This window comes from Triturus cristatus, chromosome 10 (assembly GCF_964204655.1).
Source record: "Triturus cristatus chromosome 10, aTriCri1.1, whole genome shotgun sequence".
NCBI classification, from domain to species: domain Eukaryota; kingdom Metazoa; phylum Chordata; class Amphibia; order Caudata; family Salamandridae; genus Triturus; species Triturus cristatus.
The window spans coordinates 1122982953-1123009298 of record NC_140593.1 but is presented as its reverse complement, the minus strand read 5'-3'; the positions used below and the strand labels follow the sequence as shown (position 1 = coordinate 1123009298).

Below are 26346 nucleotides of genomic sequence, written 5' to 3'. Positions count from 1 at the left end.
CCCAGATTGGATACTGGGGTACCCTTGTAAGTCCCTAGTATATGGTACCCATGTACCCAGGGCATAGGCACCCCAAAGGTCTCCCATTGGCTGCAGCATGTATTATGCCACCCATGAGCGACCATTCAAAATGGAACTACAGGCCTGCCATTGCAGGCTGTGTACGCTGGTGCATGCACCACTTACTAAAGATATAGGTTTACTATATCTAAGGTCACTGCACTTAAAACATATAAGTCACCACTATAGCAGGCCTTTACAATCCTGAAGGCAGGGTACTTTGTTCGAAGTGAGAGGGTGCCCCTGTATGAGCAGGACACCCCTGCAGCCTACGGAGTCCATTCTTCTGGGTTGTCTGTACAGCAACCATATACTATGTGATCAAGACTGCCGTGGGCAGTCGAAACGCGTCAGGCTGAGCTGAGCACTTGCTTGAGAATGCACTATGCACTTTAATTTGCACCATCAATAAAAAGAATACTATCTCCACGAAGTGGTCCGTACCTGCTTTCTTTGGATCCTATCGGATTGTTCCAGGACTTGTGGCTGTTCAACCATATACTATATAGAGGGGCACTGCGTAATCATGTGATGACTATCTTGAAAACGGCTGCAACGAATCCTATCATGTTTGGGATCAAACATGTTGGAATCATACCGCCCACTCCGTAAACGGTGTGGTAGGTATGATTCCAAGCAATAGAAAAGCCCTCCATTAGGCTCTCAGTGTTCCCGGTACCAGCCTTCTAGTCACGGAAAGCACACAATGGTTGCTGCCGACCAGAGACACATTTCTGCCCTCCTGCTGCTAAGCCAAGCACGAGCAGGGGAAGGTAGAACAATAGGCATCCTGTCACAGGGAGGTGTGACCACCTCCCAGACAGGATTTAGTATATTAGCGCTGGGTGGGTGCCCTTGCCAGCGCGTGAAAGTCTACATGAGGGGCACATTTGGTGTCCCTGTGGATACTCCAGTTCAAACCAGCCCTAGGAGCCATGGCTGCTACTCTGGCGCGAAACTGGACAAAGGACATGGGAGTAAACACCCCCTGCCCTGGGAGTGTCCACTGAATCGTCCCAACCCTTTCCTTAGGGTACTTCAGGGCTTACCTGGATGTAGGTCCCTAGATTCATTGTGGGATAACATTCAGAATTGAAACCACTGCACTTCTACCGTCTGGACACTCTGGACTTCGTTTGGGCCAGACTTCGTCTCCCTCCCAGTCTGCTGCATCGTCTGTGCATCATACAGGAACCTTCCAAGGCCTGTGAAGCATCAAGGACTACTGAAGTAATCTCCCTTAGAGTGAAGGAGTCACTCCCCTGCATTCGCAGGCACCTCATCTAAGTCAATCAGTCTGCAGATCCTGAGCTCCTCCGGACTCCGTGGGCTCTGCAACACCGGTGGTGATTTTCCCCAGCTATCGAGGCCGTTCTACCCTCTCACCAAGTTTGAGGCCAGTAGTCCTCGTGGGAGTTGCAATTACGGAACCCCTGAGTATTGAGTCCCCTTTGCAGTTGCAAAGGCTTGATGACATTGTTGCAAGAATATCTTTGGGCTCCAAGTAGCCCCAACCTCAAGCACCACCAGTGACCAGAATCTTCGGCCACACTGCATTGTGTGCATTGTGGCCTACATCTTTCGGTGAGCTGCCTGAGGTCCTCTCGCAACTCCTGTGCTTCTGGCCTGTGGGTCCATTTGAGGGTCATCTTTGTTTTCCTTGGGCTCCCGATTGCGCAGGTCTGCCCCGACTCCCCTGCTTACGGCGAGTCTCCTGGACTTTGCTGGTCCCAACTGTTCAACTTCTTGACTTCCTGCCGGGTTGCATTTGCCAAGGCTTGTTGGTGCTCCTGCTGGACTCCGACACCTCGGCACTCGACATCCTTCGTGGGACAGCTCGTACCCGGGTCCTGGTTGTCCTCAGCATCGCCTGGTCTTCGCAGCTGCAGAGTCACGGTCACCGTCATCTTACATGAAGTACCAGACATCGGAGGGCATCCATCTTCCACGTCTCCTGGTCACCCCTGAGAGATACAGACACTGTCCCCTCTGCTTTCTGGTACTCCTCTTCAAGAATCCACGTTTGGATTACTCCAGACACTTTCTCCTCTAACAGCAGCGGCACTTTCCTGAAGTCCTCCATTGGGTTAGACTGCGGTTTCCGACGCCACTGCACACCTATGCACCTAGCTTCCCTGGGATAGGTAACTTGAGTACCATGGTAGCCACTGGTGGTGTGGCTCTTCCACTGGGTTTCTTCAGGGTCCACTGGAAAGGGTCCCTAATCTTTAAAAATCCAACCATGACTTGCACATAGACTTGTACGGAGCACGCAGTTGTATTCACACACTGCACACGCTCTGCGTGGGGTCCCTATCTACTTACCTTGGGTGGTTGGTGGGTCCCCAGCAATTCTACATCCCCTCGTTATTGTCTTTACTAGAGTCGTGGTTCTCATACTTCACTTAGTATATGGTTTGGTCCCCCCTGGGGCCCACTGTGTATTTGTGCTATGTACTGTGATTTCTTTGCTAAGGTATTGTGAGCTTTGAGTCTATCTCCGTGTGGGAGATACTGTAACATACTAGATAGTGTTATACAATAAATACATATTTTTATAAATACTTTGTGTGGTTCTTTTTCATTTAATCTATACTATAAAATTGCATTCTCGTAAAACAAGCTGCTTTACACTCCTTCATGACTAAGCCTGAAGACTGCTATCCACAGCTACCACTTGGATAGCTTTCTAAGGTTGTCTGAGACCTCTTAAATCACCATAAGGGTTGTCTGAACTGGTGCAAGGTGCTCACTTACATAAGTGGACATCATATACCAGGCCGGCTTCTCACAATGGGTACCAAATATAATGGAGGACACCGCTCCGATCAATTAATCTCACACTCAAACTGTTCCCTCACGGAGCTTGTCAAACAAGTCAATAAAACAAGAGGACCTTCAAGCATATATGCAGAAAGGATGTCCTGTCACTAGGGTGGGCGAGCTAACAAATTAACAGGGGGAACAGAACCAGAGCTCAGCTATAACAGTGTTTGGCATATAAATTGTGCAACAAACATCATATAAAATAAGGTAAAGTAGTTCCATTTTTTTTAAAGTGTATTTCCTATAACATATAGGATTGTTCATCTTAGTACATAAGATCATAGTGCTCCATTGATAGGCGTTATCAAGCAATAGTTTTTAAATGTGAACTTAGAAACAATCATGCTCCCCCTGCCTTGATGACAATGTCATTAAGTCAACTAAGAGGCTAATTCCCTTGCCGTGTGCAACCTATTTGAGGTCTAGATTATTATTATACTGGAGCAACATTATATTCCATTATATCACACACAAGAGATTTTTGTACAATCCTGAACTCACGAATTTGAAGGTGCACTTGTATGCAAGAATAAAAAAAGCAGGAAGCATAGGTTCGGAAAAAGAAAATATTTGCCTAGGAGCACAAAATATGGTCGAGTGGAAGCTGTGATTTATCCCATGTTTTCTGGTTTCACTTAATGCAGTTCAGCCACTAGATGTCCATCTCTTTCTCTCTCCCGTTTTGCATCAAAGGTTAATGTTTTTCTTTAATCCTTGGCGTATAAAGTTATAGCATGGGGAGTGGGAGGAAGGGCAAGCATAACTAAAATGAAAACTCTTCGCTTTTGGGTTGTGTCTCTAAGAGGAACTCATGCTGAACCGGCATCTGGCTCGAGCCTTCCGTAGCTCGCCCTCCTCTATTAGTTTGGCAACTGCCCGGTAGTTGTTTGATTTGGATAGAAGGGAAGAGGAAATGTACACGGTTTGCACAGGTTTGTGCCACATAGCTCGAAAGTGTTAATGGACTGTTTAATCGGAAAGGCTGCGGACGTTTGCTTGGACGATATAAAACCACTACCTTGTATTTCTATATTTTTGGAAAACTCTATGAAAAGAATTTGGAAAAAATGTTTCATTTTTTCTATTATTTTAGCAAACATTGTATCCTGGTACTTTAGCTCAAGAGATCGAGTTGAAGTAAGACGAGCAGTTATTAGTATGGAAAAAACAGAAGCCACCGAAAAACCCGATCTATTAATAAAAACATAGTGCCCGGACTCACCTTATCCCAGGGTTTCCAACCTAGGTAATGGGCACTAACGTAATCCTTTTCATCAATATCACATTCCTATACAGGAAAGGGGGCGCGGCTCCTAAAGTGTTCAGAGTCTCACTGGGAAAAGCCTGTACTCCCTCGATTTAAGTCCTGAAGACAAGTATCGGTGGTAGCTCTTAAAAATACCAAAGACTGGCACTTGAAGCTTGACAGTACCAAGCGGTAAACACTCCGGGCTGAAGGTGTAACTGACACGGCCCCACGGGCCCGGTGCTCTCCGACGTGCACGTCCAGGTGGTATCTTTCCCAGTCCCAGAGTTATGGACTCAGACGTCAAAGCCTCATCTTCTCACAGGTACCGAGGGCCGCTAGGATTCCCTAGCAGAAATACAGGCGCTTTGCCTCGTCAGCTTGGGCAATGAAGGCAGGTGGTTACAGGCACAGTCCCACCCCTAAAATTAGAGTGAGCCGGGGCTGGGAACGCGGCCGAGCCCGCGGACAGGGCGTTTCAGTGCGGGCACTGCCAGCCCAGCTGATGGGAGGACGTGGGCGCGTTTGTACAGGGGGAGGGGCGGCAATCAGCTGTCGCATACACACCCAAGCCTGCCGATCACTAGGAGGGGAGCTCAGGGCACAAGCGGTGAAACCTGAACAGTGACAGGCCAGGCACCAGAAGCAGCTGAGTGCGCGAGCTGCGCAATAGATGGCAGTTTGGTTGTAGTGAAGGTTTTAGGGGCGGAGTCGGCGTGCTCACAACAAATACACGTGTTGCTCTGCAGTGACGAGCCAGCACGTCACGTCAGCTGCACGGCTCGAGCCAACAGGCAGTCTCTCCTAACGTCTACGACAGGCAAGCCGCGGTGGGAGGGGCGCTGCTCACGAGCCCCGAGACAGCGGCCACCGCTATCAGCCGTTAACATTGACATTTAGAATGACCTGATACTGAGAAGTAAAAAACGTGACAGGCCAGACATAGAAGTAGGACTAAAGTCTGACAGCGATCAAGGTATAGCTGACCTGTCCCGGTGTTTGCGTAACATTGTAAATATAAATATCTTCCTGCAAAGCAGAATTGTCTGAAATTACTAAAGTATCTTTTGCTTTCAGATAGCGAAGGAGGAGGTCAGATGTAAACACGTTTACAATAACAACATTAGCTAAGGCAGGACCTCCACCCTGGGGCCCCTGTCCTCCTTCCGACTCCACTCTGCTGGGAGCAGGAGCACGTAGGTGACCTTCTGTTCTGCCTGAAACAAAACGATAAATTACTGTTGTAATATATGTGTATATAGCTTTAAGTATCTATGTTGTGGCATGCGCTGTATTATGCTTCATATGGTGTTCCATGTTCTAGTGTGGAACAAGGGAGATCTTGCCAGTGAGTGAGTCAGTTGAGAGTCACTCTTTAGCTGGATGGATGTACAGCCGTGCTGATATGAATAAAGGAGTTTAACTTATTCATTGTTCATGGATTTAATATTGGCGACGAGCTGAAAATCTCTCCAGTCAGGTGAAGCACGGGAACGGAGAGTAAGAGAATCCACGGGAAAAGAAGAGGAAGCGGATCGAGCAGATAGAGGAAATAAAAATAAAAAAAAAAGAAGTCTGTGTTGAAGGAAGTCGAGCAGAGCGATGTCAAAGAGAAAGGAAGATCGGCGCGTGTGATTATTTTTTTTTACTGAAAAGGAAGCAAGAGACAAACAGTGCGAGAAGAAAACCTTGAAAGTAAACAAAGTTACCGTCTTCTTGGAAGAACAGCCACGAGAAACGAGCTAGGTATCCTAGCACCGCAGTGGAACGAGGACGAGCTAAGTATTCCAGCACTGCTGCCTTGGAACGAGAAAGAGGAAGGTATGCTGACGAGTGGAGAACGTCATTACGCAGAACGCGCGGTGATGCGCGGAGCGTTATGACGCATTTGTGTTGCCAAGCTACGGAGGCCAACAAGGGTGTTGTTGCGCGTCAGTACGCGACACGGAAGTGAGGCGCAAAGGGTGCGGGAGCATAATTGATACTAGTAAGCAACGGCGAATTTAGTTTTGAGGGAGAAGTGTGGAAATAAGAGGAAAAGAGAGTGAAGAGCTGGGACTGTATAAAGAAGGTGGGGACATTTTTTTTCTTGTTTCTTTGAATTTGAAGCACACTGGTTTGGAAGACAAGGAGTATCTCTGTGAATGCTAAGGAAAGCATATTTTTTTTCATTGCTTAAGGGAAGCTGGTCGAATTGTTTATAAAGGAAATATATTTAGCAAAAAAAAAGGAAGTAAAAAGTGGAAAAGCTTATCCCGCAAAAATAGTTTTTAAGAGAAGGAGTACTTTCGATAAGCAAAGACAGAGAGATAAATGGTTGGCATAACATTTTCGCATTTGTAGTATATTACTAAGAGAAGCCCTACTTAAGGAGAACAGAACAAAGACAGCACATAAATAAAAAAAATAAAATAAAGATGCAGTTTGATCCCCCGGGAAAGTTTTTACAGAATAAGTGAGACCCACCTCTACCATGGTCAAGGTGGAAAGAAGAGTTTTTGACGTATATGAAGGCGATTGATGGAGAGTGCATGGGTGCGGAAAGAAAAAAAAGCATTCTACTGCATTGTCTAGGGTCGGAAGGACAAGACATTTTCAGAGCACTACCACAAGTGACACCCAAGTACGAGAGGAGAATCTTAATGTGTACAGTGAGGCGTTACAGAGACTAGAAAAGAGGTTCAAACCTGCTAGAAGCATTGCACTAAACAGATTTAAGTTTTATACGAGGGCGCAAAAGGAGGAAGAATCGTTCGATCACTTTTTGACGGCGTTAAGAGCTTTATGTGTGCATTGTAAATTTGGTATGATGGCAGATGAGATGATAAGGGATCAGATAATTGTACATCTGAGGAACAAGAAGTTTCAAGAGAACTTGTGGGTTATGGGTGATCCAAGCTTGACAGAAGCAATTGCTAATGCAAAAGCAGTAGAACAGTCTGAAAGTTGGATGCGGACAGTCAGGCAGAATACTAAAAAGAGTGAAAGTGTGGAAGAAGTATGTGCCATAAAGAATAGCACTAGAAGTAGTGCGCAAGGTCAAAACAACATGCAGGCGGTAGCACAAAAAAAATATATAAGTAACAGGTACAACAATGGAAATACATTCAGGAGCAATGTGAACCAGGGTGGTCAAAACATGTGTTTTAGATGCGGAAGCAAAACACATTTAGCATCATTTAAAGGATGTCCTGCTATTAACAGAGAGTGCAGGAAATGTGGAAGATGGGGTCATTTTAGTATGGTTTGCAGAGAATTTAGAAGGAGTATTCCCCCTACACAGGGCTCGAAAAATTCACTCGACCGCTCGCATTTGCGAGTCAGATTAATTCAGGACGAGCTATTTTTAGGTCCTACTCGCCCTTACTGGCGAGTAGGAATACAAACTGACACTTGACCTCTGCCTCTGAAAACAGGGGAAATGTGACAAGATAGCAAGATTTAAAGGCATCTTTATTGCTCACAAAGTAAATGAGCAATAAAAATGCTTTAAAATCTTGTTAACATGTCACATTTGCTCAGCTTTCAGATTAGAGGTCAAGTGCATTTCAGTTTGGTCCAGGAGATTTTGTAGGTTACTAGACCTGCAGGTCTAGTGCATTTTCTATGATTTTTCGAGTCCTGCCCCTACATCTACTTCTCGGTCAATTTCAACTATTTGTGGCAATTAAGTTATTAACAGTAAGACAGGAAGGGAAGGAACTGATGTCAATAAAGAGTGCGAGAGAGGTTTTGTTGTTTCAATTGTGAATAAGGGTGCAAGTGAGGGAAAGGAGATTGTTCTGGAGTCTCCCAAATGCAAGGTCAAGGTGTGGGGTGTGGAATTACTGCTCATGGCTGATTCAGGATCGCCATGGACAATAATATCTAAAGAATATTTTGAAGAAAAGCTTAAGAAGGTAAGTGTTGGGGAAAAGTTACATGCAAATGATGTTATTGCAGAGAGCTTTGATGGTACAAGGATCAATATGGAAGGGTATTTCAGTGTTAACTTGTGGTTTAAGGGTAGATGTGCAGTGATCAAATTGTACATTGCTATAAAAGGAGTAAATGTGCTAGGATGGCGTGACCAGTGGAAACTGGGTATAATGTTAAACGCACGAGCAGCAGAACCAGTCATGTTAGGAGATCAAGGCTCGAACGGAAAAGTGGCAGTATTGGATAATAATGAGAAAGTGAAAAATTTGGTAAACAAGTATAAAAATGTCTTCAGTGAGAAGCTGGGAAAGCTTAAAGATTTTGAACACAAAATAGTTTTAAAACCTCAGGCACGTCCTGTAGTACAAAGATTGAGAGGTGTACCCATCAATGTTAGAGAAGAGCTTAGAGAAATGTTGAAGCAACTTACAGAGGAAGGCATCATTGAGGAAATTGAGTCTTCGGAGTGGGTTTCTCCCAAGGTTTTAGTACGTAAAGCAGACAAAAATTTGAGGGTGTGTGTTGATTTGAGGTCTTTAAATTCAAACATTGTGATTGATTGTCATCCTCTTCCGAATATAAATGAAGTGGTATCAATGTTAGAGGGAGCGAAGGTATTTTCTACATTAGATCTAAGGTCTGCGTATCATCAAATTTGTCTGTCTGAAGAGTCAAAGAACCTTACGGCATTTATTACCCCACAAGGCCTGTATCGTTACACCAGGATGCCGTTTGGTTTGGCTTCAGCTGCATCGGGTTTTTCAAAGGGCGATGTTTAGAATATTCAGAGATATTGATGTTTTTGTGAAATGTTTTCAGGACAACATTTTGGTATTTTCTAAAAATGAGGAAGAACACAAGGTTCATCTTGAAGAGGTATGCAGTAGGTTGGAGAAAAATGGGCTTACGCTTAAGGAAAGCAAGTGAAAGTTGTACAGGAAAACAGTAGAGTATCTAGGTCACACTCTCTCAGGTGATGGGGTGGTACCAAAGAAATCCAATGTGGATGCCATCATCAATGCTCCATCCCCAAAAAACAAGGAACAGTTGTTGAGTTTCGCAGGGATGTGTGAGTATTATAGTAAATTTGTAAGCAATTTTGCAAGCAAAATGGAACCTCTGAGAGAATTACTAAGGAAGAATACTGATTACAATTGGGGTAGTAACCAGGAAAAGGCGTTTGAAAATATCAAGCAGGAAATAGTGCGTGCACCCACTTTGAAGCCGTTTTGTGTAAAAAAAGAGTGCATCATCACGGTCGATGCCAGTTTGTATGGCATCGGAGGTGTACTTTCGCAGAGGTACGGTAAAGATGAATGGAATGTGGCATTTGCTTCAAGAACTCTCAATGAATCGGAAAGAAAGTATGCAGTTATTGAGAAAGAACTACTGGCGTGCGTGTGGGCAATAGAACATTACAAGTTGTATGTTTGGGGAGGAACATTTTTGTTAAGAACAGACCACAAGCCGCTAGTCAATATTCTGTCTTCTGGAGGTGGATGGAATTCAACTGCTAGAATAGCTAGGCTTACATCTAGGCTTCAAGAGTATAATTTTAAGACAGAATATGTTCCAGGGAAAAAGAATTTATCAAAAAAAGATTCCTTTCTGTGTATTACTCTTTTAGTTGGTGACCATGAGGCCTACACATTTAGATCAATAACCTTTGATTTTTGACTGTGACACTGGACAAATATTATTACTCCAGACTAGAATATACTTTTTGTTACTCTCAAAATTTATTTTTCATAGGAAAACACATATTCAATAAAATCATATTTTAAAATTGCATTCAATATATACTCTGATTGGGTGCTCTGGTACACTCTTATATATGCTATCTAACAATTCCGGATTACGGTATCTATCTCAGAATCACACACAGTTCAAATCATGTACTTTCAAAATTGCAAATTAAATACTACACAAATACATTTCATATGCTTTAAAAAGTCCCACTGTCATATGAAATGTATTTGTGTAGTATTTATTTCCTATGAAAAATAAATTTTGAGAGTAACAAAAAGTATATTCTAGTCTGGAGTAATAATATTTGTCCAGTGTCACAGTCAAAAATCAAAGGTTATTGATCTAAATGTGTAGGCCTCATGGTCACCAACTAAAAGAGTAATACACAGAAAGGAATCTTTTTTGATAAATATCTGACACCCAGTCCTTTCTGGTCCCTGGGAAACTCTTTTTTTTAGATGATTCCAGGGAAAAAGAATGTCACAGCTGATTTTCTCTCAAGATTACCATGTACTTCAAGTGGTGTTAATGTAGTAAAAGAGACTGATTTTGTCCTTAACATTAATGACATTATGCCTGCACAGTTTCAGGATATTAGTGAAAATTTTTGGGAAGAATGTGTCAATAAGGACAAGGATTGGTTAGACATAAAAAAATTTGTGTTGGAAGGGTGGCCAAAAAAACATCTGATCAGACCCGAGTTATTACCTTGGTTCAAGGTTGCAGGTGAACTGGAAATTGAAGGGAATTTCATGTTTAAGAATTGTAAGTGCATTCCCCTAAAAGATATGCAAGAGGTTATCCTTAAAATCGCTCATAAAACACATCCTGGGATTCCATCCATGAAACGACTCATTAGGAATTTTTTTTGGTGGCCTGGTGTTGATAAATTAGTTGATCGAGTAGTCAGGGAATGTGAACAATCAGGGGTGGGGGAATCATATCGCCCGACGCCCGAACCATGTTGATGTTTATGATGGGCAAGAAGATTTAATGTCTAGTTTGTCCGACGGACAAGTAGACATTAAATTGCGTAAATAATAAATATCGGAGCTGTGGGCACTCAGGAGCGCACAGCCAATCAGAAATCACAAAAGAAACTCAGAGAACCTATCGAGGCCTCTGACAGTCATGAGCATCGGATCGCGCTCCCCTCTCCTGCGTCGCAATCATGTTACCAGGCACAGGAACAATCTGTGCCCCTGCGTCTTTTAAACATGAATTGAGCGCTGTCAGCAACTCAGCATTTCAGCACGTGAGTTAACCGCTGAGGGGCCTGAGGTACCAGCTGCTGCAAATGGGTGTCTCACCCCCCCCCCCCCCCCCCCCACTTCTAATAATCTGTGCTTTGACGAGAGCACCAAGACGCAGCCGTGCAAGAGACTTGACAGTGAGTATCCAATACCGGTGAGGCCCGGGATTGTAACAATGTTAATGGTGAGGTTGCATGCTCCCGAGGCAGGTGGGTGTCTACTGTGAGCCTTCATGAGTGTGTTACATCGATATGTTCTGCCAGAGGTGTATGCCTGCCACCTGTTAGCGTGGGAGACTGTGTGTCACTTTGTGTGTGAACTGTGACTCATTTGGCTTGTTTTTCGATGGTTTTCAGGAAACACTGGCAGGTCAACTGGGAGGTCAACTCGTTTCGTCAGGATCACAAATTGCCTGAAGAGAAATTCAGGATTAGACTGTTTTTTTCGAACGCAGTTAACAATTTTGACACGACTACGTACCTTGCCAGTGAAACTGAAGCCTGTATCAAAAGTATGTTTTTTGTGGTCTTTATGGTTGTGTGGGCGACTGTGCATGTATTTTGGGATAGTTTAAGATGAGTGGGTCTGTGTATGAGGTATTGGTGATGTCTAGAGTGTATTTTTATTATTCGAGGGGGTCCGGGATGATATTAAATTAAGACTATTGGTTATCTCAGTCTGGGGGTGGGCTTAGGGGCACTCTGCAGAAGAAAAAAAAGAATGTCTGCGCATTTCCGAAGGTCATGAAATGCAGGGCATCTCAATGCCTCAGAAAAGCTGCACATGAAAAAGCAGGAAAACATTGCTTCAATGCAACGCACTTTCAGCATTCAGTAGTAAGAGACTTGGGAGGGGGTGAGGGAGGAGAGGGGTTTTCATTCTTGTCATTTCGCCCTCTGCCCTTTGTAATTTGCTCTGGCACCGTCCTCATTCTAGGAATCGGATGTAGGTTCCTGCATTTTTTTGTCTTCTCGTCCCCTTAACTCTGTGTGGCCCTGTGCTCCGAGATCTGGCCCCCTCCGCACCCTCTACATTGCTGAATGGGTATAAAGGATATATGAAAAGCTTTATGTTGTGCTCAAACACGAAATTCAGTTTTCACAGGGCCTACACTTCCCAGCTGTCTCTCTGACTCGGTCTCTGAAGCAGCCAGGGCATGCATTGCAGTTTCACTTAAACTGCATGTCCCCGATACCCTTGTGCATCAGACACTGGCGGTATCTGAAATGCAAGTGCAGATGCACGGCTACTCTATTTATCTAGTGCTGCAGCAGAGTACTGGCCCGTCAACCCCATAGCTTCTGCACCAATTAAAACAAATATGCAGTTGATGCACACATGTGCAAGGATTTTTCGGCCAGTTCCCAACGACTTGGTCTACCTCTCAACTGAAAAGAAACGCTGTGCTCTGAACTTGGGCCCTTTCGACTTTAAAATGTAGTAGCTTATTAAGATCTGGGCTAGTGGTGAGATGGTAAGAACCAGTCTATGGTGTGTGCGAGATGAACACACACCAGTAAGATAGCACTGCCTATGAGTGCACCTACTGCATAATTCTTGTGCTGTGCACTCTTAAGTGCAGGTCGTAGAACCTTTACACCCCATCACTTATCCTTCACAATGCAGAACAGAGCACCTTCAGGAATGGGATTACAGGGTGCATGAGCAAGAAAAATAGCTCAGTGAGTTCACACACCTTGCTGCCACCATAAGTGTAATTGTTTAGTTCACCTGCACTCTAGCATGGAGCTCCAACATTCCTAATGTCTTCTTTCTCTGCCTTCGTCCGGAAATATGGGATGTGATCTGGTTGCAGTAGCACTCCAGCTAAAGACTCAATCCCAAAGTGTGTTTGTCATTTATTAAGACCTAACTGGTTCCTAGATTACTACAGATCTATATTTTAGCAATCTACCCCGAAACCGTTTCTGGCTAAAGACCCTGTGTGAAAAAAAACAGTAGCACATTTGTGTGTTATTGTATTTACGTATTATCTGTAATGAAGGGTGGGGCAATTACTGGAGGGTCTTTTGCCTGCAACCATCAGCAGTAGGTGCTGTATACATTGCTTTATGTTCCAGTTATTAATTAGGGGTGTTAACTTTATTTGTTGTCAGTGCAAGGTGTGCGTTTCCATTTTGTCTGAAGTGGTGGGTAGGTTCAGGTTGAGAGGAGTTGTAGATTTTCCTTAATTGCTAAAGTATCTAATGCACTATACATGATGGTTCGTGTGTATTTGAAGACCTTTACACCTCTTATGGCTAGGGCTAGGAAGCAGGGAGAGATGGGCTTGTGACATGTTGGCATTTGTGCAGTGCTTTGGTCCGTGCCCTAAGTATGGTTTTGGTGTACCCCCTGCTCCCTTCCTCCTACAGCTTTATTTGGTCCTTCAGGGAAATACTAGATGTGAGTCAGTCTGCAGAAGGGGTTAGATGATGGTCAGACACCACAATAACAGAGAAAATAAAAACAAGTTGTGGCACTTCTGGATGTTTGTTCAGCTGAACAGTTAATATTGGATTTAGACACCCTGGCAGCTGAAGCATAAATAATCTTAATTAGTCAAATTTGCCTTGAATATCCATCAGGGCAGGAAAGGGTTTCCAACTCTACTGTGACTGAGCCCAGGTGTCCTTGCTAGGTGTGACATGGAATGCTGAGTCTTTCCAGTGACTCGCTATCCCTCCATCACAATGATCCTTAGCCCCCCCACTTCTAGATTGACTGTTTCTTTAACTTAGCTGTCCTTCCATTTGCCGTGAGAAGGGAATTAAGTTTTATTTGCTGCTATGTAAGTTTGAGTGTGTGTCATATGTTCTACATAACTTTTGTTCTGAGTTAGACAAACTTGCACATCCACTGAAGAGTTGCCTCTCCATATCAGTGAAGCCTCCGCTGCTGCTTCCGCCATTACAACACCGGTACTGTGCAAGAGAACCTTGCACTGATACTGCCAGTTTTGTATATGATTTCTGTGTGGGAGAAGAATGTGCAGATGTTGCCTTGCAAACACCATAATATAACCACCTTACACCTGCCCAGGAGTGTTAAAGGAGAAATTGATTTAACTTCCCCATTAAAAGTATAGAAACTCTGACTAGAATCGTGGATACGGTCTAAGTGAACCACAGTAACTCTGCTACGTGATTTTGCTGCTCCATGAAGAGTTGATAAGCTTGGCCAAGAAGTGCAGTTAGTCCCATCCACATATTTATCAGAACATCTCTTGCATAATTTTGAAGCAGGAGAGCTATGAGTTGGCCATACGAAGGAGAAACCCCTTCTATCCTACAGGTTCGTATTCCGACACAGTCATCCCCAAAGACAGCAAGAAATTTAGTCAATTACCAGTCTGCACTCTGTCTTTAGATTATCATTTCTTTACATATGAAAGTCTGTCACAGACAAACCTGCTGATACGAGGGTGCAGTGCACAATGACATCTTCACACATGCTGTACAACTAGCCAGTTCAACATTTGCATATAAGTATGCATCACCATTCACTGCATAATTGAACTGGCGTTTGAAATATGTATTGCATATATGTTGCACTGATTGCAGTGCAGGCTCTCTGTGCAGACCTAGCTTAGTGATTTATACAGTAGGTAGTGCAAGCAGATATTTACAGAGGGCAAGTAGATTTCTGTAACATTTTGTCCCTTGGCCAAGTAGCTTTTTTAAACATTTCCACACCCCTGACAATGTGTTTCTAGTGAAAGGATGCTCAGTGTTAAAACTCCTCCTTTAAGGATGGTTGAATGGCCAAAGGAGCATTGGCAAAGGTTAGCATTTGATATTTCAGGTCCTTTCAACATGCTTCCGGAAAAGTTTAATTTTGCTTTAGTGTTAGTAGATTATCATTCTAAGTGGCCGGAAGTAAAATTTGTGAACAAAGTTACAACTGATGTTGTTTTAAATTTTCTAAGAGAAGTTTTTGCACGGGAAGGTTGTCCTTCTTGTCTTGTTACTGACAATGGAGTGCAATTTACTTCATTAGAAATGAAATTTTTTGTTAGGGAGTGTGGAATTAAACATATCCTCACTTCTCTTTATGGACCGCATGAAAATGGTCAGGTTGAAAGGTTTAACAGAGTATTGAAGGATTTTATAGTAGAATCTATGAAGCAGGGGGAGGATTGGTTGAATACAGTAAGAGAGAAATTATGGTTATACAGAATAACTCCTCACACTACAACTGAAGTTAGTCCGTTCAGATTGCTGAAAGGAAGAGAGCCAGCTTCTAAAATCTGTCCTTGGTGGTTTCGAGATAAGTGTGTGAAGCAAATTATGAGTAATGAATGTGTCGAGGATATTGCTTCGAAGGTAAAGAACAAACAAATAAAAACTTGTTTGTGGTTTGATAGGAAGTGGAAAACTCGGATACCAAGTTTTAGAGTTGGTGAATGGGTGAGAACTCTAAAACCAGGAATCATCTGTAAGGGAGCTAGTAGGTTTGGTAAAGCTATTCAAATCAAGAGAGTATTCAGGAACTCAGTTGCCACTCAAGATGGGAAAGTCTGGAATATTAGAAGAGTTGGAATATTAGAAGAGTTGCAAAGTGTCCTCTCAATGTTAGGGGCATTTCTCCAATTGATGTGCATGATGAATCAAATTGTATCAATGTATGTGATGCTGGTTCTTCGGGTGAATCGGGTGGTGTAAAGGAAAATGTTTCTGGTTGTTCCAGGACCAGATTTTCTGACCGTGTAAAGTACTTTCCTAAGAAGTTGTATGATTATGTTTAGTTTACCTTTCTTTTATTATGTGTCTTTTATCTATTTTATTTTAGTTTCTTTTCTTGTTTTGATTTAAAGGAGGGGGATATGTTGTAATATATGTGTATATAGCTTTAAGTATCTATGTTGTGGCATGCGCTGTATTATGCTTCATATGGTGTTCCATGTTCTAGTGTGGAACAAGGGAGATCTTGCCAGTGAGTGAGTCAGTTGAGAGTCACTCTTTAGCTGGATGGATGTACTGCCGTGCTGATATGAATAAAGGAGTTTAACTTATTCATTGTTCATGGATTTAATAATTACGCAATGCCGTGCATTACCGTCAAGTTTTCTTTCAGTAGAAGTTAACATTTGTCCTAAAAACCGGGCATGTATTTAAAATTAGAAAAGGCGTGGGGACATTCGTATGAAAACCGGGTCTTTCGGGGGAAATCTGGACGTCTGTTCACCCTACCGACAGTTCACCCTAAAGTCAAACGCGTGCGCTGCGCCAGCCTCGCAGGGGCCAGGGGGCGCCCTTCCACCACTGAACTCTGCCTGTGTACTTGAGGTGGGCAAGTCAACAACTTCGCCGCATCAGCCGTTGGCCTGGCTTAAATCTCTGAGCCAAGAGAAGTGCAGATCAGTGGGGAGAATATGGGCCCAGTGGCTGTTTGAATTATAAAATACAGCAAAAATCATGGTTGAGTTGGCTCCTCTGGCTCTGGGTCCTGGTGCCACTGCACCAAAGGATCTCACACACAAATCACACAGCAAGTGTCAAAATCGTGGCAAAAGACACTGAAATTCAAACAAGCTTATTTCATCAACATTTGCCAATGCTTTCCTTTAATAAATTATATTACATGACTGCATCCAGTGACATTTATGGGATACAATACATTGTAAAAGGCACTTTAATACATGAAGGAATTACTCCATGCATTGAAGACATTACCATGAGTAAACACATATAGATAGAAGTTTACAATTTGTACTATATGGCCAATTATGTTGTTATACGTGAAGTCGACTGAAGACCCAGCTAATAATGGTAAATTATGTTTAATAGAAAAGTGATTGCTTCAAAAGATAAATGAACTTGAAATATCTCTGGTCATCTGTTGATTAATTTATTGTATGAACTGAGAGCTTTTGAAATATAATTGTAATAGTTGTGCACGCCTTGTCCCAGCCTAACTTAATAGCTCGGCCTTCAGTCGAGTTGTATTACGTGCCAGGCAAACATTTGAAGGTGCAGCACACTAAGCTTCACAAGAATTTGTTTGTATTAGTGCAAAACTTGTTAAATAGGTGTGCTCATCCCACACAATTTGAGTTATACATGAAGTGACAGAGCCAACAAATGCAAAGAGTGTGCCAGGTATCTGGCTTGACTCCAAGAGGCAAAGCACAAACCGAACCATCAGTATTCATTATATTTACACATCAACAATAATTTTATTGACTTAAATCTCGACAGAGATCGACAAAGTTTACCAAAAAGCTTAAATACCATCACTCACAAATCACAATCATCATCCACAATTATTAAGTTTTAAAAAGGATTTAAACATTTTAAAAGATTATAGCTAACAAACTCATTTGGTGGAGACTTTACCAGAGAAATCAATTAATCAGATTTAAAAAGGTTGCTTTTAAAATACAAGGGTTTTATAAATCGATTGAAAGCTTCCACCACGTCATATGCGGACACAGAAAAAAAAGCATGATTTAGACCACCACCCCATTACAAAAAAAAATCAAAAAAAAAATCACAATTTTCGGATGGATTTTCTGTACTGTCCCAGCATTTTTCAACGTCACCAGGGATAAAATACCCAATTTTACCTTAATTATTAGTTGTTTCACGTTATGATCCAAAGAGAACGATAGATATTTTTAGGATTGCTTAGGAGACATACTATCACAAATGGTCCTATATGTTGTTAATGTCAAACAGTGGATGATGTCGCTGGTGTACCTTAGTCTAATAACAGCATTTTTTTAAAAAACAGATTGAGTTGTGCTCAAGTCCACCTCAGGAGGTGATCCATTGTACATTGCAATTGAGTAGAGCTAACCCTAAGATTATTATTAAAAGTGAAGTTATGCAGGGGCGGCTCCTCCATTAGGGCGGAGGAGCGTCACCCCACTGCTTTACCATTTTATGTTTCTGCTTCTCACACTGCCAGAGAGCAGAAGGGTTTGGTTGGGGGCGTGTGGGTGGACGGGTCTGCTCGAGAGCAGGGGAGGAGTGGCTAGCCCAATGCTGCAGGCCCCATCTGTTTGGTCAGCTCAACCAGTCATACATACTCTCCCTTTTCTACATGTAGGCAGCATGCAGCCTACATGGAGAAAATGGCCTCCCATAGACGCCTGGCTGGTTGGCATACCCAGCAATGACAACGCTGCCATTGCAGCGTTGTGATTGCCTTCGTGGAGGGGAGGGAGGCTGCCTGCTTCCTGTTCCGGAGAGCAGGAGTGCAGGAAAAAGCAGGAACCAGCCAGGAGCTGAGACGGCACGGGACCCAGGAAGGTACGTTTTTTATTGTAATAAACCCCCCCACACACACCCCATGACCCCCCCATGCTACCCACCCCCCGCGAGTCATGCCGGCCGCGACTGAAATTATGTTTTTTTGCATTAATAGTTTTTCGTTTAAGAAAATCTTAGGCTGCATGCTGTAGAATGTAATAACTTGAAAGCCTATCTAACTATATTTGCCAACAATATGGTGTATGTACTGGTGAGGGTGAAATCCATCTGTGACACCTTGTCAGGAATTGCCTGACATAGAGAAGATAGCTTCCAAAGAAACTTACCTTTGTGCGGTTTCACAAGTGACCAGTAACTAAGGGGAATGTACTTGAGGGCATAAGATAAGGTGGAAGGAATCTTTATCTTTAATATTCATTATATACATCATGCAACAAATGTCCAGAAAAACAGGATAAGGACTCTTTAAAATGAAGACAAGTATTTAACATTTCTAAGTGTCCAATTAAATACATATGACTATAACTTACGCTACGTTGTGTGACATTTATTGAAAGAAATATTTTTTAAACATTTAATAATATCTCGATAACATGACAATATTGCTACCAGCTACTCAAGATGTGCCACTTTGTCATGTTCCCCCTGTATGTGGCCTAATCTGTTACTGTAAGAAATTGGGTTACTGGTTGAGTGGTGATGAAATCCTATTCAAGCAGAAACCCCAATCAAGGTGAAGTCACAAGCAAATTCCAAATTAACCTGTGCTCAACCCTCTGGCAGCTTGGCACAGAGCAGTCAGGCTTAATTTAGAGGCAATGTGTAAAGTATTTATGCAGCACTTCAAAGAGCAATAAAGAGAAAAAAACACAACACAAGAAATATTCCAAATCAATTTCGAAAAATAAAGAAGTTTTAAATAAATAACACAAGACCAAAAATGAAAAAAAACAATTATCAGTAGAACCGGAGATATGCAACTTTAAAGGTTTCAGAGATTGTAGTGCCAAAAAGTGCCAACTGTGGTTACCTTGTTGCGCCGGTCCAGGACAAAATCACAAGTTCAGGCCAACTGTGATGGAGTGCGTGTCGGCTACAGGGGCCCACATAGGCCCACTGAACAAGAGTACCTAAAATCTTGGTTGCGAAGATTTACGAGGTCCCGCTTTCAGGATTAGTCATACAACCGAGGCGATGCGAGGTCCGGGTGTCCGTTCTGAGGAGCTGCAAGGCTGTGATGCAATTCCTGTGGCGTCATCGAGGAGGCCATCGACTAGGGGGCTTGCGATGCAAAGTCTTGCGTCGAGGATGCGTTGCGCACTGGATGGTTCCAAAGAAGCTGCTGGACTTGTAATGTGAAGTCCTGCGTCGTCTTCGTGGAAGCAGTCAACAATAGGCTTGCAATGTGAGAGCCTGCGTCGGAGATGCATTGCACAACTGCAGTTCCAATGAGATTGTGAGGACGATGCAAAGTCCTTGCCCTGGCGGAGTCCTTGCAGTAGAGGTTAAGCATCGGTTCTGCTCAGCGTTCCTCAGTGCAGCAGATGAGATGTGTCAGTTCTGCTGGGTCCTCAGAGATGAGCTGGCAGTGCACACTCAGGCCCACTTCCAAGGGTCAAAGATTGGGCAGGTACCACTTGGCAGGGTAGGATTCACAGTTGCAGAGTCCAGGTGCTGGTTACAAGAGACTAGCTTGGCGACACTCTGGTGGTCCGGGGTACAGGTTCTAGGTCCAGTTCTTCTCACCCAGGCAGGAAGGCAGCAGGTCATTACAATAAGGGAGCAGTCCTTCAGGTCAGCAGTCGTCCAGCAGTGTGGCAGTCCTTTCAGCAGCACAACAATACTTCTTCTTGGACGATTCTTCCACAGGTCCAGAGGTGTAATGAGGAGTTGGTGTCTGAGGTCCAACATTTGTACATGGTACCTTCATTGAAGTGGAAGAAACTTCTAGAGGATTCCATTTAAAGTGCTTGGGTTTCCTGCTACCCATGCCCTGGCTCCAGACTAACTACAGTCCTTTGCGTGGAGGCAGCACACAGCATATCCAGATGTACGTGGGGGTGTGCCTAGCTCCACCTTCTATTACTGCCAGTGATGGCCCATTCAGGCACACCTAAGCTCTGTAGCGTGTGTGGCTGTCTAGGAGGAATACACAAAGACCAACTGCAAACTACACCTAGTCATGTGGCCCAAAGACAAGCTTGAAGCACTAAATGGCTCAGGCAGAAAAATCCAACTTTCTCAAAGAGAAAATTTGAAAATTGTAATTCAAAATCCGATTTTACCATAAAAGAGGATTTTTCATTACAATCACAAAGACACCAAGCATGATCTGTTTACCTGTTCCCATTTGGAAGATATCCTTATTAAATGTAATACTGTAGCTCCACTGTTATCCTATGGGAGAGGTAGGCTTGCAACAGTAAAAACAGACTGCAACAGTTTTTCAATAAATGAACAAGTAAACCCTAAAAATACATGTCCTACTTTTTAAATATATTGCACCCTAAACTGTAGGCTGTTTGGGGACTACCCTAGGATTGAAGTATATGTATTAACAAGCATTGGCATAGCAAATAGGTCTCGCCTTTGGGACCTTATAAGTATTTAGTTATGCTGCAGGTCCCAAAGGCGAGACCTATTGGCTATGCCAATGCTTGTTGTTATATCTGGGCATATTGAGAGGCTAGGGGACTGGGTCTCGATGTCGGGTTGGGAGCACAGCAACGACCTACTCAATTTGAATGCATAGGTAATACAACCAGCGGCATGAAATGAAAGGTTCACTACCAGGAATAACAGGAAGGTAGAAAGTTAGGCTGGTTAAAAAGGTAAGGAGGGGTAGAGGCAGGCATGGTGATGAGGGGAGAAACAGATGCATGCTATGAGAGCACTGTGAGGGAGGGAGGCGAAATGGGAAGAGGCACTGAAAGGTGGGTCGGGTAAAGACCGTAGTGAGGCAAACAGAAGGCTAGCAAGGGGTGAAGGGTAGACAAAGAAGTGAGTTGTAGAAGAAAAAGATTAAGGTGCAGAGACAGGTAAATCGAAGATGGAGAGGGGAGAATAATGCAGTCGTAGAAGGAGAGAGGGCCAGGTGTGTCAGAGACAGGTAGAGACAGCTGAGGAAGAGGGAATAATAAAGACTGAGGTAGACAGGTGAGGTAGAGGGGTGCGTTGATATAAAGAAAGTGCAGAGATGTGTCAGAGAGATGTTACTGTAGAGGAAAAGAAGTAGAGGTATTGAGAAAGGAGTAAGGTACTAAAAGAAGTAAGGGGGTGAACAGGTAGAACGAGTGGAAGGGGAGAGAACACGTAGAAGATGAATGGCAGGGTAAAGTGAGCGATCAGGCAGTGAGTGTGAGGAGTGGGATACAGAGGGATATGTGGCAGTGAGCCCGAGGTGTGGGGTACAGAGGGATATAAGGCAGTGAGCGCAAGGTGTGGGGTACAGAGGGATTTTAGGCAGTGAGTGGGGTACAGAGGGATATAAGGTAGTGAGCGCGGGGAGTGGGGTACAGAGGGATATGAGGCATGATAGAGGAGTGGAACAGTGGTGAATTAGAAGGCAGAGAAAGTGGTAGATAGATGTTAGGTATAGAGAGAGGGTGAGGTAAAGAGCGGATGTTGAGAGCGAGTGGAAGTAGAGACAGTTGCAGGTGTTGTACATAGAGATGCAGAGAGAGGAAAAAACAAATTTGTCCTTGTGTAAACCAAAAAAATGAACAAGGAAAGCGACATGACAGATTGTTTTTAAATGTAATTGCCACCAACTGTCTGGGAGAGCGAGGCTTGCGGTTGGGCCGCTCAAACATGCAACCTAAGTTTCTGGTAAGCATTCCCACCTGCAGGGTTAAGAAAAAAAAGTTTCTCATGCAAACAGTTATTGACTTCGGACTGTCCCGATCACTTTACCAGGGGGCTCCTCGGAAGGTGGGAGGCATGGGAAACTGCCCAGTGTGACCATGAATTGAAACCAATCTGGGGAGAAAATCAGGCCATTGGCAATGTAACGTGAATTTGACAAGCCAATTTTCCTGGTACTGCTACAAGGGAGCACAATAATGTGATAAACTGTTAAGGTCGGTAAACATTAATTCAGTAACTCCGATGTTTGATGCTTGGTGTTTGCAACTGATTCTTCTACATGCAGCTTCTGCCATCTAGCGGATGGCATAGACAACTACGCCAATATTTCTTTAAAACAAGCAGCAGCTGTTTTCAGGAGTGGTGCGTGCGTGCGTGCGCAGTCTTCACTTTTTAAGCACTGCACTCGTGCTTGTGGCGTGACGCTGTTCGCTCCCGCAAGGTGGATGTCGCCACAAGCACGAATGCAGTGCTTGAAAAGTGAAGACCGATGGCTAAAGGCCCTCCTAGGGCAGCGCATGCGCGCTGCCTAGGCAAGACCTAAAAAGGAAGGGTTTTTCCTGGCAAAAGGTTTATTTTAACAAACAAAAGTAATCCACCTGAATGAGATTGGTATGGTCCCTACAATGGTGGGGAGCACACTGTGTTCTTTAAATACCCCTCAAACACCAAAAGGGCCCTTGGAGTCATGCTTCATCATAGGGGTCTTCGCATCCCTCTACGGAATGCGGCGTGCTACTAACCAACGACTACGCGGGAGCACTGATGTAATAACTATGTGTGGTGCGTGAGGGTTTAGATGGTAAGTGAGTGGTGGGGTCAGATGTGAATTAATGCGTGTATGAAATACCTGGCATGTGAGGGCTAATAATATTTTAATAAACCTCTGTGCTGGTATTGCTAAAAGGGGTGTGGTGGAGGTATTTTGTATTTAATGTACAATACCTCTCGTGTGTGTCGACATGTAAAGCTTCTTCTTCAGGACAGGGTGCACAGATCCCCACCTTACTCATGATGAAGCATGACACACCAAGGGCCCTTTTGGTGTGTGAGGGGTATTTAAAGAACACAGTGTGCTCCCCACCATTGTAGGGACCATACCAATCTCATTCAGGTGGATTCCTTTTGTTTGTTAGAATTGAGGCCTGGGAGATCGAATCCACTTGTGTGTCCAGGTGGACACTTCCTCTCTCCACTCCCCCTTTGTTTTATATTTTAAAGGTTTATTTTGCCAGGTTCAAAGGGCAATTTAAGACTGCACACACAGTTTGGAATGTCAGGCCTGAGACAGGGTTGCCAGGCTACTTAAGGGGGTGGCACAGGTGCTGGAAGCCCACTAGTAGTGTTTCATTTAAAGTCCCTGGGAAACATGTAGTACTATTTTACTAGGTATTTAATCTGTAGATTAAATATTGGGGGATAAACCAATGTTACCATGTTTTAAGTAGTGAGCACACGCACTTTATCACTGGTTAGCAGTGGTAAAGTGCACAGAATCCTAAGGGAAACTATAACAAGATCAGAAAATATGAGTTAGCCAAAACGTTTGGGGAGAGACCACCCTAAAGCTGACAGGTCCAACAATTACTAAATGTGAAGCAAGATTATTTTACTTTAAGAATATACAACTGAGGTTTTTATATAGCCCAGAGCTTGGAAGAAATAACTTTAATGGCCCCTCAAATTGGTTGGTTGAGAGAAATGACCGATAGTGAAGTACAACGATTTGGCTTAGATCACACAATCTGGTCAAGGGGAAATCTGAGATTGGAGTCCAGGTTACACACCTGTAATTCAGTCACTTCAGAGTGGCACCCCTCTCTTTTCAGTTTTATGCTAAAGGTCAATACTCAAATATTTCATGGAATAGTATTAGTACACAGAGCACAAAGCAGGTTAAGTCAACCTGAAATACACAAACAAGTGCTTTTTAGATAAAATATAGAGCTATTCGTAAAGGATGGCAGGGTGAGGGTGTTAACATTACAGCACGATAACATTACTGGCATTCTCTAACTTAACTTTAGGAGCAGCTGAGACCTCAAAAACTGCAATCAAATAGGTTAACAAAACTAGGTGGCTTTGCAGATCCCACAAAGGGTGCTCTCAGATTGCAGGTCTGCATGAGCCATGTGCAAAGCGCAGTTGTCTATGGACCTTAGTTCACATGTTCTGCTTTTAGTTCAAGATCAATACCATCCACAGTTTATCTTGATAAAAAATGAGCCGAGAAGAAAAATAGGATTGGAGAGGTTTAGTGTGTTATTATGGCTCACCACTTCCCAATAGAGAAGGGCCCAGCCAGAACAAGACATCTTGCAAAAAACTGTTTCGAGCCTTGCTTGGTTCACCTACGTCCACTGTAGTCATGAGGGGCACCACTCACTGTACCACATAGGAGTACCAAACAGCTGAACACCAACAGGAAGTGCAGTGACTATTTTGAACGTTCACATGTATTAACGAGGACACAGACTTTCAAAACCTCAAACTTCAGCTAACTTTGGAAAAACAGTATACAATAATATATGGGAACAGCTACCAGATACATCTTCAGTCTGGCAGATTAAGAGTAAAGGACCAGATGATTCCTCGGTTCTCCCTTCATTTCCTACCCCTCATATCAGAGCTCATAACGGCCGCACTGCGCCCATTCCAGGAACCGTACCATATTTGTGCATCTGCATTACTAGAAAAACAGCCAACAATCGTCGTTTGTGGTGGTAATTGTTGGCCGCAGTTTTATTACATAATCACACTTGCACAACTCCCCCTGCCACCCATTGGAGGCCGGGGTCATAAATCGTTGTCACACATTATTACAAATGTGATGTCACGCATTGTCAGCTGGACATCATAAATCATGGGCCATAAATCATTATGCATCATAAATCATTCTGCCACAATTGGCCCTTACTTTGTTGCCATAAATCACTCTGCCTGATCCCCATAAATCAGCAGCCCTACATCATGGGTCGTAAATCATTGGTCATAAATCATTCTGTCACAAGCCATCATAATTTCGTTATCATTTTGCCTACATATCATAAATCATGGGTCATAAATCAACGGTAGGCCGTAAATCATTCTGTCACAATCTGTCATCATTCGGCTGTCATAAATCACTCTGCATGAGCATCATAAATCATCAGCCATAAATCATCGGCTGGCCATAAATCACTGGTTTGTCTTTTTGCTCATTTGCAACTCCTAGGGTCGTAACTCACCCTGACAGCTCATAGATTGTTCTTTGTTGTTTACCACGCCCCTTTGCGTGTGGGGGGGTAGCCTTTTCCCCCGGAGTTAGGCCCCCAACTCGCTACCTTGTTAGTCTCTTTTGTGCCCCACCTTCTGGCGGGGGCTGGGCTGCGAGCGCCGTCTCCGTTTGCTACCCCGATTTCGTCAGGCGCACTCACCCTGCCGTGCGGCATCCCAAAGTGAGTGGCCCTCCTTCTACACACCGCCCTGTTGGTGTGCTCCCATACAATACCAATACACTTGTTGTTTCCGCCACGCCGCCAGGGAGGCTTACGTCTTCCTGCGGCTCCCCCCAACTCTGGTCAGCTCCGACGAAGCAGCAATGTATCGTACGCATCGCCAAAGCGCGGAAGGGGCACCTGTTGCGGTGGCGGCGTTGTGGAGCGCAGTAACAGCCCTCGGCCCGCTGCGCCTCCAGCCCATATTAACGATTGGCGCTACACTTGCTTACATGGCTAGCACATCACCCTTGCGCTAAGAAAGGCACTGCAGGCAATTATTATAACATGGCAATGGTGACCGGCAGAGACGCCGCCACTCTTTGAGCCCTTACCCTGCCATTGCTTCCGGCGCTGCGAGCATCAGAACTCCTGGGGAGCTGGGGGTCATGCCTGGTGTCTCGGCCCCGGTCCATTCCATCCCGATCTTCCGTGCCCCGGCGGGGGTGGGGACGCTTCGGGCATGTAGTCCTCCGACATCTGGCACCTCATGTGGTAGCAGGGTTCCCTGCTCTCTACTGCGGGCTTGGATCCTTCATCGCCCGGGTCATGACGGTGTAGGCCGCAGCTGCTCCTAAGAGCCCACGGCCAATTCGAAAGTCTTTGGCGCCGCTCCCCCAGCTCCCATGATATGCAAGTGGGCTGCCACAGGGGGGAGCGTCGCCTTATATCTCCCCTTCCTATTGTTCTTGGAAGGGAGAGGGCGGGGGCCTCAGGGCATTCCGCCCTGCGGCGCT

The 26346-nt window shown here is 44.1% G+C and overlaps 1 protein-coding gene across 6 annotated transcripts in view; it reads right to left on the bottom strand.

Annotated features, from left to right (window-relative positions):
- HAGH (hydroxyacylglutathione hydrolase) overlaps positions 1–26346 on the bottom strand; it is a 710899-nt gene that overhangs the window by 610710 nt on the left and 73843 nt on the right. The window contains exon 1 of one of the 6 annotated variants that reach the window (XM_085629367.1): positions 4109–4845. The exons of 4 other annotated variants lie outside the window; for them this stretch is intronic. The gene's annotated coding sequence lies outside the window, so the exon portion shown is untranslated. Of the gene's footprint in view, positions 1–4108; positions 4846–26346 lie in introns of those variants that run through there. One more of the 6 variants, XM_085629366.1, reaches the window with a different exon arrangement.